Genomic DNA, 10,518 nt, shown 5'->3' with positions numbered 1-10,518 from the left:
GCCCCCGGGGTTTATAGCTTATGGGTCCTGCTGGTGGTGATACCCCTGGCTAGCATGAATTGGCACAGCTCATCGCTCATAAATGAGGACCACCGATTACTGTGGATGTATGATGGGTACCTGAACAGGGTTAACAGGTTGCTGGGGGCCCCAATGACTGTGGTGGTGGTCATGTCAAGGCAAGGAATGGTAAAGGGGAACCGCAAATCCTCATCAATAATCGTAAGGAAGTAGGTATTGTGGTTGGTGGAGGGAAGGGGGGCCCTTGAGGTCCATGCTCAGGCGTTCAAAGGGGCGTGTGACTTTTAACAGGTGCACCCTGTCCATTTGTTATAAATGAGGCTTGCATTCTGCACAAACTCTGCAGTCCCTGGTCATGTCTCTGACATCCCTAATAGAGCCTGGCAGATTCCAAGATTTGATAAAGTGAAAAAATTTCATGACGCCGGGATGGCAGAAGTCATTGTGGAGGGCTTTGAGGTGATCCATCTGTGCACTGCCACAGGTCCCTTGTGACAGGGCTTCTGAGGGCTCGTTGAGTTTCCCTGGCTGGAACAAGATGCCGTAATTGTAGGTGGAGGGCTTGATCCTCCACCTCAAAATTTTATCATTTTTCTTACCCCACTGCTTATTGTTGAATGTGAATGCCATGGCCCGTTGGTCTGTGAGTAGAGTAAAACATCTGCTGGCCAGGTAGAGCCTCCAGTGCTGTACTGCCTCAACTCTCACCTGAGCCTCTTTCTCTATAGAGGAGTGTTAGACTTCAAGGCCCTGGAGGGTGCAAGTGTAAAAGAAACAGGACGACCTGCCCGGTTGAGGGTGGAGGCCAGGACAAAATTGGATGAATCACTCTCCACCTGGAAGGGGGCAGATTCATCCACCACATAGGTTGCGGCTTTTGTGATGCCCTCCTTTATGCGGCAGAAGGCTGCCCATGCTTCATTTGTAGGGGGAAAGAAGGTGGACTTGAAAAGGGGGTGGGCTTTATCCACATAATTCAGAACCCATTGGGCGTAATAAAAGAACCCCAGGCAACTTTTCAGTGCTTTGAGGCTGCGAAGAAAGGGGAGGTCAAGCAGAGGCCATATGTGGTTGGGGACGGGGCCAATTACCCCATTCTCCATGACCAGCCAAGGATCACCAGTCAGGTAGTTCAGAAAACACACTTATTATAGGTCATATTCTGGTATTTGGTGGTGGTGATGAATTTCTGTAGGTTCACGTCATGATCTTGCAGGTCGTGGCCGCAGATTGTGATGTTATCCAGATATAGGAAGGTGGTGTGCAGATTATTTTGTCTACCATCCAGCCCATCTCCCGTTGGAAAATGGAAATGCCATTGGTGACACCAAAGGGGACCATGAAGAAGTGTTAGAGGCAACTATCCACCTTGAAAGCTGTGTACTGGTGATCCTCAGGGCAGATGGGGAGTTGGTAGTAGGTGGATTTCAGGTCTATTTTGGAGAACCATATCCGCAATGTGAGGGAGGGGGTACGCATCCAGCTGCGTGCAGTGATTAATGGTTTGACTATAGTCAATCACCATTCTGTATTTACCCCCACCCTTGACCACCACTACCTGGGCTTTCCAGAGGCTGGTGTTGGCCTTGATAATCCCCTCATCCAGGAGTTGTCATACATCCACCTTTATAATAAACACCTTGTCCTCCTCACTGTATCACCTGCTTTTTGTGGCGACTGGTTGACAGTTGAGGGTAAGATTGGTGAATAGTGGCAGGGGATTGATGCAGAGGGTAGAGAGACCACGCGTTGGTTGGGCCAGCAAGGTGGGGGGGGGGGTAGGGGGAGCAGAAAAAATATTCAATAATAAATAATGTGCAAAGTAAGAGACTTTAAGTGAGTCCCAGATTGAGTTTGTGGTTTAGGAGTCTTGAACTTGGTAGTACGAGTCTTGTGCCACCTAAACCTCTTTCCTAATGACATCAGCGAGAACAGAGCATGTCCTGGGAGGTGCGTATCCTTGATGATTGCTGCTGCTCTCCGACAGCAACATTCCATGTTGATTTTCTCAGTGGTGGGGAGAGTTTTGCCTGTGACATCCACTACTTTTTGCAGGGCTTTCTGCTCAGAGATATTGGTGCCCCATTCCAGACCATGATATAGCCAGTCAGCACACATTCCACTACACATCTGTAGAGGTTTGCTAAAGTTTCCATTATCATCCAGAACGCTGCAAACTACTGAAGAAGTAACGGTACTAACATGCTTTTATCACAATTACATTTACATATGGGTCCAGGACAGGTCCTCTGAGATAGGGACTCCCAGGAATTTAAATTTACATACTGGATCATATACCTCTGGTTTTACCTTCCTAAGGTCCACAATCAGCTACTTGATTTTGGTGACATTGAATACCAAGTTATTGTTAGTACACCATTCAGCCAATCTCCCTCCTACATGCTGACTAATTGCCATTTATTACCAAGCCATCCAGTCGCAGGTGAAAAGCGAGTAGAGCAGGGGACTAAGTATGCAGCCCTCTGGTGCTCTGGTACTGATGTAGATTATGGATGAGATGTTCTTACCAATCCTCACTGATTGGGGTTTGGAGGTGAGAAAATCCAGGATTCAATTACAAAATGGGGTATTGATGCCCAGATCTTGGAGTTTATTGATCAGTTTTGTGGGAATGATGGTGTTGAATGTCAAACTGTAGTCAATAAAGAGCATCCTGATGTATGTGTCTTTGCTGTTGTTAGGTCTGCTTTGTTCATGAATGAGTGAGACAAACACCAGACTGAGTCGAAATCAGGGTTCTTTGTTCTTTATTACCGGATTGTAACACTTGCGACTAACCATGTTAGTCGGAGAATGCATTCTGCCGTTATCAGCAAAATGGTGATTTTTTATACCCTTGGATATGTGCTTAGAACATCATCATATCATTACTTGTCCAATGACTAAAACTGTTGCTATCCTTTCCCTGCTAGCTTCCTGCCTCTCAATCCATCAATGTCTCTCTTATCTTGTAAGTACAAGGATGCATTCACATCTTGTTACAGCCCTGCACATTCCCATCTCATGATGTTTTACCTAACAGGAGTACAAGGACACCTCCCCTTCTTGTTACAGCCCTGTACAGGGTAACTCCTTACACATTCCCATCTCATGATGTTTTACCTTACACTGTCCAAGTGTAGAACCAGTGAACTATGTGAACTATGGTGAACTGCTGAACTGTAATGTATTCCTGATTTCCTGGCTCTGCCCCATCCTGTGACTGTACCTGTGGCTCCTCCCTCTTTTGACCATGTATAAAGCCTCCATCACTCTGACCCTTCCCCAGAAAGCTGGGGCCATGACACAGGATGAGGTCCTTGTCCATTGTGAATAAAAGCCTGTAGATCAGTGACTCATTCTCAGCTTCTCAAGTTATTTACTGTGTGTCAATTTTATTGACAAAATTTTTGTTTTTATCACTAATAATGGACCAATTCCTGAAACCCGACAAACTGGAGATCAATCCACAGTCGGTGGATGCCTCAGTCAGCTTCAAGCTCTGGTCATTTGGAATGTTGGCCTTCATAAATCGGAGTATTGAATTCAAGAGTAGGGAGGTTATGATGAAATTGTGCAAGGCATTGGTGAGGCCAAATTTGGAGTACTGTGTACAGTTTTGGTCACCAAATTATAGGAAAGATATAAACAAAATAGAGAGAGTACAGAGAAGGTTCACAAGAATGTTGACAGGATTTCAAGGTTTGAGTTACAGGGAAAGGTTGTGCAGACTAGGGCTTTTTTCTCTGGAGCGTAGAAGATTGAGGGGGGACTTGATAGAGGTGTTTAAGATTTTAAAAGGGACAGAGTAAATGTGGATAGGCTTTTTCAATTAAGAGTGGGGGAGATTCAAACGAGAGGGCATGGTTTAAGATTGAAGGGGGAAAATTATAAGGGGAACATGAGGGGAAATTTCTTTATGCAAAGGGTTGTGGGGATGTGGAATGAGCTTCCGGCAGACATGGTTGAGGCGGGATCATTGGTTACATTTAAGGAAAGACTGGATAGTTACATGGATAGGAGGGGACTAGAGGGGTATGGACCGGGTGCTGGTCAGTGGGACTAGGAGGATGGGGATTTGTTATGGCATGGACTAGTAGGGCCGAACTGGCCTGTTCTGTGCTGTAAGTGGTTATATGGTTATATATGGTTATATGCTTATGCTGTTTTGAGGTCTTCCTTCAAATCTCAGTGGGCATCGTGGCCACCAACACAAACAGAATGCATCTTCTCTTCTCCCAGGTTGGACGCCAAGTATTCCCCATGATCAGGGATGCCACCACATACATGGAAGCAATGGATGTACAAGATGAAATTTAACGAGGTATGCACCAGACATATGCTGGCTACCCAGACAGCGACCGGGTGAATTGGGTGATGAGTTCCTCCAAGGCCTGCAAGGACTCACACCGGCGTGCAACTTCCAGGCAATATCAGCAGCCCAAATTAAGAAGGACATGATCCGAAATGCCTATGTTGCAGGCATCAGGTCTGACTATGCCAGCAGTTACTTGAGCAGAGTATGTTAGATTTAAAAGGAGTGATTTATCTTGCAGTGTTGCTGGGTATCGCCCTCTGCAACACAGAGGTGTACTCTGTGACACAGGGGTCACTGTCCTGAAATGTGGGTCTACAGACCACCAAACTCGGTGGCCTATTAATGAGCCCACCACAACTATTGTCTCCCAGGAGCACCCAAAGTGTTACTTTTGTGGTCAGGCAAAGCCCCCTGAAAACAGTGCCTTGTGAGAGACACAATGTGCTCCAAGTGCAGGAAGAAGGGCCACTGAACAAGGGTCAAGGCACGCATGCCGCGTGCACGGCATGGTAGCCGCCATCTTGGACGCTGGCATCTTCTAGAGTCGACAACGCTGTGAAATGGGGCGCTGCTATCATGACCCTTGACAGACCCTCAGTGTGGGTTAGACCACAGACCAACCCTGGCTTCAGAGGTGCTGGACCAGAACAGCTCTCACCAGCTCCATGATGGACATCTCCATCAACGACCAGGTGACTAAATGCTTTTTTGATAGCGGAAGCACCGAGTTTTATTCATCCAGATACTGTCCAATGTTACTCCTTTGAGGCTAAACCAGTGGCCTACAAAGTGGCCCTAGCCTTAAAATCTCACTTTGCAGAAATCCACAGCTATACTAGAGTGACACTAACCATGCAGGACACAACATATAGAGACTTTAAGCTCCTCATTATGCTGCAGCTCTGTGTGCCAGTACTGTTGGGGCTAGACTTCCAGTGTCACTATGCAATACGATGGCCCTTTCCCACCCCTCACGGTCAGCACAGTGCTGGAGATCCGGAATGAGACAGTGGTCTAGGCCGCAATCCCACTATCAGCATTCTACCGGTCAGTACAGAAGATCAAGCTACCAGATTGGCTTAACTTGAAAGACTTTGTGCCCCACGTCAGCCCACTGGACAATATAAAAAAACAAGGGGTGAACTGCTGAACTGTATTGTTTTCCCGATTACCCGGCTCCACCCCATCCTGTGACTGCACCTGCAGCCCCTCCCTCTTTTGACCTTGTAGAAAGCCTCCATCAGCCTGATGTTCCCCCAGAAAGGCTGGGTCACAACACAGGATGAGGTCCCTATCCATTGAGAATAAAAGCCTGTAGATCAGTGACTCAATGTCAGCTCCTTGAGTGTCAATGGCATCTGCTGTAATCCTGTTGCCACGGTGGAAAATAGGAATGGATCCATGTCGCCGCTCAGACGGGAGCTGATACTGTATGTTTCAGCACCAACCTTTCAAAAGGCTTTCATCACTGTGGATATGAGTGCCACTGCTTATTTATGAATAGGAACATATAGAAAGTAGAGAAACTGTTTTAGTCAATAAAGAGCATCCTGATCTATGGGTCTTTGTTGTCCAAGTGTTTGAGGGTTTTGTGTTGAAGGAGAGATATGGTATCTGCCATAAACCTGCTGCCTGTAGGCAGATTGGAATGGGCCCATCTTTGCTGCTCAGACAGGAGCTGATATGTTTCAACACCAGCCTTTTAAAACACTTCACCACTGTTGATTTGAACACCCCTGCTTGTTTATGAAGCATGGACATATAGAAGGTAGAGAAACAAAAAGCACTGATAATAATTGTTCATCAACAAATTCTATTCTTTCCTGAAAAGAAAGTTAAACGATGTTGTTGGCACTTTTACAAATCCTCCAGCTGTAGTAACACAACACAGAGGGAAACAGCTTGTGCTTCGATAACACTTTTAACGTGGAAAATTCCGCGGGATTCTCCATAATTAACAAAACAGTAACTAGCTAGAGAGAGAATGATTAAATGTGAATTAAAACCCACTGTGCCAGCTGCAGTCGAGTTGCCATAGGAACAGCAAACACTTCTACTGGGGCGATTCTTTTTAAAGGAATCAGAACTAGGCGAGTAAAGTTTCATGTTAACCAAGAACGGGGCGAAATGGACATGAATTTGTCTGCGTCTAAAGCTGAGGGGATCAGAGGGCAGAGCCGCGAATTCCATGGCCCCGCAGAGAACAAACTCCCTGCCCGATCCCTCACTCACCCGGGGATATCAGCCAAGTGGATGGTCTTGGGACGGAGCTGCTGATAACAGAGGCTGGGGTGAAGGACAAGGATTCCGGCCGCTCCCCTGTGGCCCATCCCACATGATGCCTGACCACCACATGGAGCAGATTCCATGGGAATGAGGCCAAGGCGCGAAGGGTCATTCCACAGCAAAACTGACGACATGCACCGTGCAGAGTTGGGAGTAACTATCCCAGGAAGGACAATTCCAGCTGATCCTACCATTTTGTTGCCCACCCCCTTTTAAGTAAACACTGGACTATAATTTTTTTTTCAAAAGATTTGCTTCCTGCAAAAAAAATTGAGGATTATGATAAACAACTTCAAGATGAACACAAAGGTAATTTCAGATTTGCTGTATCACATAGGAGAAACATTAAATCAATTTACTTCCAAGAAACTCTGAGCCCAGCTCTCATGTTGACTTCACATGTTGCACACAAATGTGAGGAGCCCAGGGTTTGACTTGATCTCCAATTTCACAACCAAAGCTCAGCCTTTCTTAATAAGTGCAGCCATGCTGCATCTTTGAGCCACACATGCAGCAAAATGTACCACAGCTGTTGAGACATTTCTGCTGTATTGCATCTTCTTGAAGACAATAAACAAGTGTTAAGTACACTCACTGTGCTATTGCCTGAAGAACATGCACATCAACCAGGGGCGCAGAGCTAACTTTTTAGGTGCCGGAGCTCACCCAAAACATCGACAAGGAGGTGCCAGAGCCAACAAATGAGGTGCCTGGAGTGGCGCTCTGGTGAGCTCCATCCAGCAGCACTGCACCTCTGGCATGTACATGTGTTCAATCTATATTCATGCAATACACAGCACCTTTATATGTGAGCTGCTTTTATAGCCTGTCTGCATCTATACTAAGTATGCCTAGACCTAAGTCAACATTTGCATAGCACCTGCACTGAGTGCAGGCCCATTTATGCTTGAACTGACTAAAACATCTTGCTTTGGGGGCAATGTACTCGTAGACTTCAAATATGACAAGAAATCATAAAATAGGTTGTATCTAAAAGACAGTACATGATAGGAACTTTTAAAGGCAATTTTCATGATCAGCAGCCCAAAATGTGTAGGAAGCAAAAGACTTCCAGTAGCTTTTCTAATGGAAATTAACCTGACCATCACCATGAATCCATTTCCAGCCCACCAATATAACTCCCATTAACTATAACAAAATGTTAAAAACAAATAATTTTATTTTATAATTTTTGCTTTTTATTTTAACTAAAAATAATAATTTAAAATTCAAGTAAAGGAAATTAAAATAAATCACTTTCACCTTTTCAATTGAAAGGAGTCATTTATCTTGATAAAGAAATGCTGAAGGAACTCTCCAAGATCTGCTGAATTCCTCCATCATATCTGTGTTTTTAACTACAATCACAGCGTTTGGAGACTTTTGTCTTTCACTTCATGCTCAATACAGCAGACAATTTGCACCCAGATTCCTTCTTAGGCCCAAAACTGAGCCAGCTGATCTCTCATCTTGAACCCAGGTTGCCAACCAAATCATCTGGATCATCCAAAGAATATGCTCCATTCCAAGAAAACAAGAAAATCTCAACTCATATTTGATTATTTTAATTATTGAACATTTAGAAGTTGAAAAGGATAGGTTCCTTCCAGTCCTTTCAATCAAGCATTGTGTTGTTTTGTGTAATTTTTACTTTACACATTTTACATCCTAAAAAAAAGGTGGTTTTATTTTTCAAAAATGGCACATCTCAATTTAATATTTGCTGAGAAGTAATATAAATCAAATTGTAAATGTGCATAGTAATTTATCCTATATAGTGTCTACTGTCCTTTGCATTAGCCAGTTTAGCATAGTACTCATGGGAAATGTCCTCCGTCAGTGTGGTGAACGCTAGGACCGCCTTGGGTTCCAAGTCAGTACACCCCGAAAGTTGTGGTGAGCAGTAGCCGATGGGTGGCCTTTGAAACATGGGCTGTGACGAGTGCACAGTCCTGTGCTGACCATGACATATGGTTGGCCTGTGGGTGTGGCTCGGGTTGGTGCGGCTGGGGGTCAGCTGGCCCATCATGGCGGTGCCCAGGGGACACACAAGGTGTCAGCTCAGCCGGGCCAGAAGTGATGCCACCATTGCAGGCAGAAGTTCAGCCGGAAGTGACATAATTAGTGCGGGTGGAAATCCGGCCGGAAGTGATGTCATCGGTATGGGCAGGTTCGGTGGCAGTGCCCATGGTGAGCATGAGGCGATAGCGTGGTTTGACGGCCGGGCCGTAAGTGACATCAATGCAGGTGGACGCAACAGGCAGGGTAATGGCGTCGCCTGGCACTTGTACATGGAGGGACCCAGAGGGTCAGGAGGCATTCCCAGCTGGTTGTGGAGGGCAGCAGCACTCCCGGTGGGTTTGAGAGGCACACTTTAGTGAAGTGGCCTTTCTTCCTTCATCAAGAGCAGTGCGAGTTCCTCGCAGGGCAATTCTTTCAACGGTGCAAGTGCGTACTAGCTTTTGCAGAGCCCCCAGGTACTGGGCATAGAGTATATTTGTCAGGGGCCGGTACATATCTTCCAGGGTGGCCATTACAGGTTCAAAGTCTGTGCAGTCCCTGATGGCAGAAACCACTGGGGCCCAGTTTGGTGAATATTGATGACCTCTGCTTGAGTGTGGATGATCGCCTCAATCGCATGCTTCCAGATCTAAAAGTAAGCTGGAACCTCCTGGTCCTGAGGGTCTATGTCCAGCCTCTCAAGGGTGAGGAATCTCTCCATGGTCCTCAAAATTTTAAGATGATTAAATTGTGGTGTGCTGTGGTGAAGCAAACAAACACAAAACTCAAGAAGACTGTACCACAGGCTTTAATCAGCTTTAATCAGCTTAAAGTTGACACACCGGGTGAACACTGTCTGTGTAGTCTCTGGTTCCATGTTCCTGACTGATTTCTGATTGGATGTATCACTGTCTGGTGTGGAGGTGCCAATGAACCAGACTGGAAAAACCTCCAGAGAGTTAACTTGGCCAGTCTCATCACGGGTGTCAGTCTTCACTTCATTGAGGACACTTACAAGAGGTGGTGTCTTAAGAAAGCAGCCTCTATCCTCAAGGACACCCACCACCCAAGCCGTGCCGTCTTCACACTGCTATAATCGGGATAAAGATACAGAAGCCTAACGACAAGCACTCAGCAGCACAAGAACGGCTTCTTCCCCACTGACATCAGATTCCTGAATTTTCAATGAACCACAGACACTGCCTTACTTTGACTTTTTGTGCATTATTTTTATTTTTGGAAGGTGGTTTATATGAATGTTTGCACCGTGATGGCGCTGCAAAACAACAAATTTTGTGACTTGTTCCTGACAATAAATTCTGATACTGATTCTATTATCTCCGCTCCTTAATCCTATAGGTATTTTCATAAACTTTATTTTGGATCCATTATGATGATTAAAATTAGATTATTTTCTTTGATTTTTCCTCCTAAGATAACATCTGAGAAGCAATACCTCTCTGTTATAAATTGGTATTTTAAAGCAAATACGTGGATTTTCTGATGAGACCAGTTGTTTCAAGGCATTTCAGATTTTAATGTTCAATGGAAGATTCCAATGAATGGCACTTCCAGATTCCAAAACTACATGTCCAATGAGGGATAGTTTACTTTGACTGATTGAAAAGCCTTACTGCTGCAGATGTCACAAATCCCCATGAGAACATGCAACACCATAATAGATGCCAGATTGAAGGGAAATGCCTGTAAATGGGATGACCAAAATAATTAGTATGGAGTTGAATTGTAAATGAATTAGACGACTAACAGCTACTACATTCAGGTTATTTTCTGGTAACCTAACATAACCATATAACCATATAACCGTTTACAGCACGGAAACAGGCCATGTCGGCTCTTCCATTCAAAAGAAAACACAATCTGCTAGAAGA

This window comes from Narcine bancroftii, chromosome 3, assembly GCF_036971445.1.
Source record: "Narcine bancroftii isolate sNarBan1 chromosome 3, sNarBan1.hap1, whole genome shotgun sequence".
Classification (NCBI taxonomy): domain Eukaryota; kingdom Metazoa; phylum Chordata; class Chondrichthyes; order Torpediniformes; family Narcinidae; genus Narcine; species Narcine bancroftii.
The sequence above is the reverse complement of the archived record's forward strand: the minus strand, read 5'-3'. Positions refer to the sequence as shown.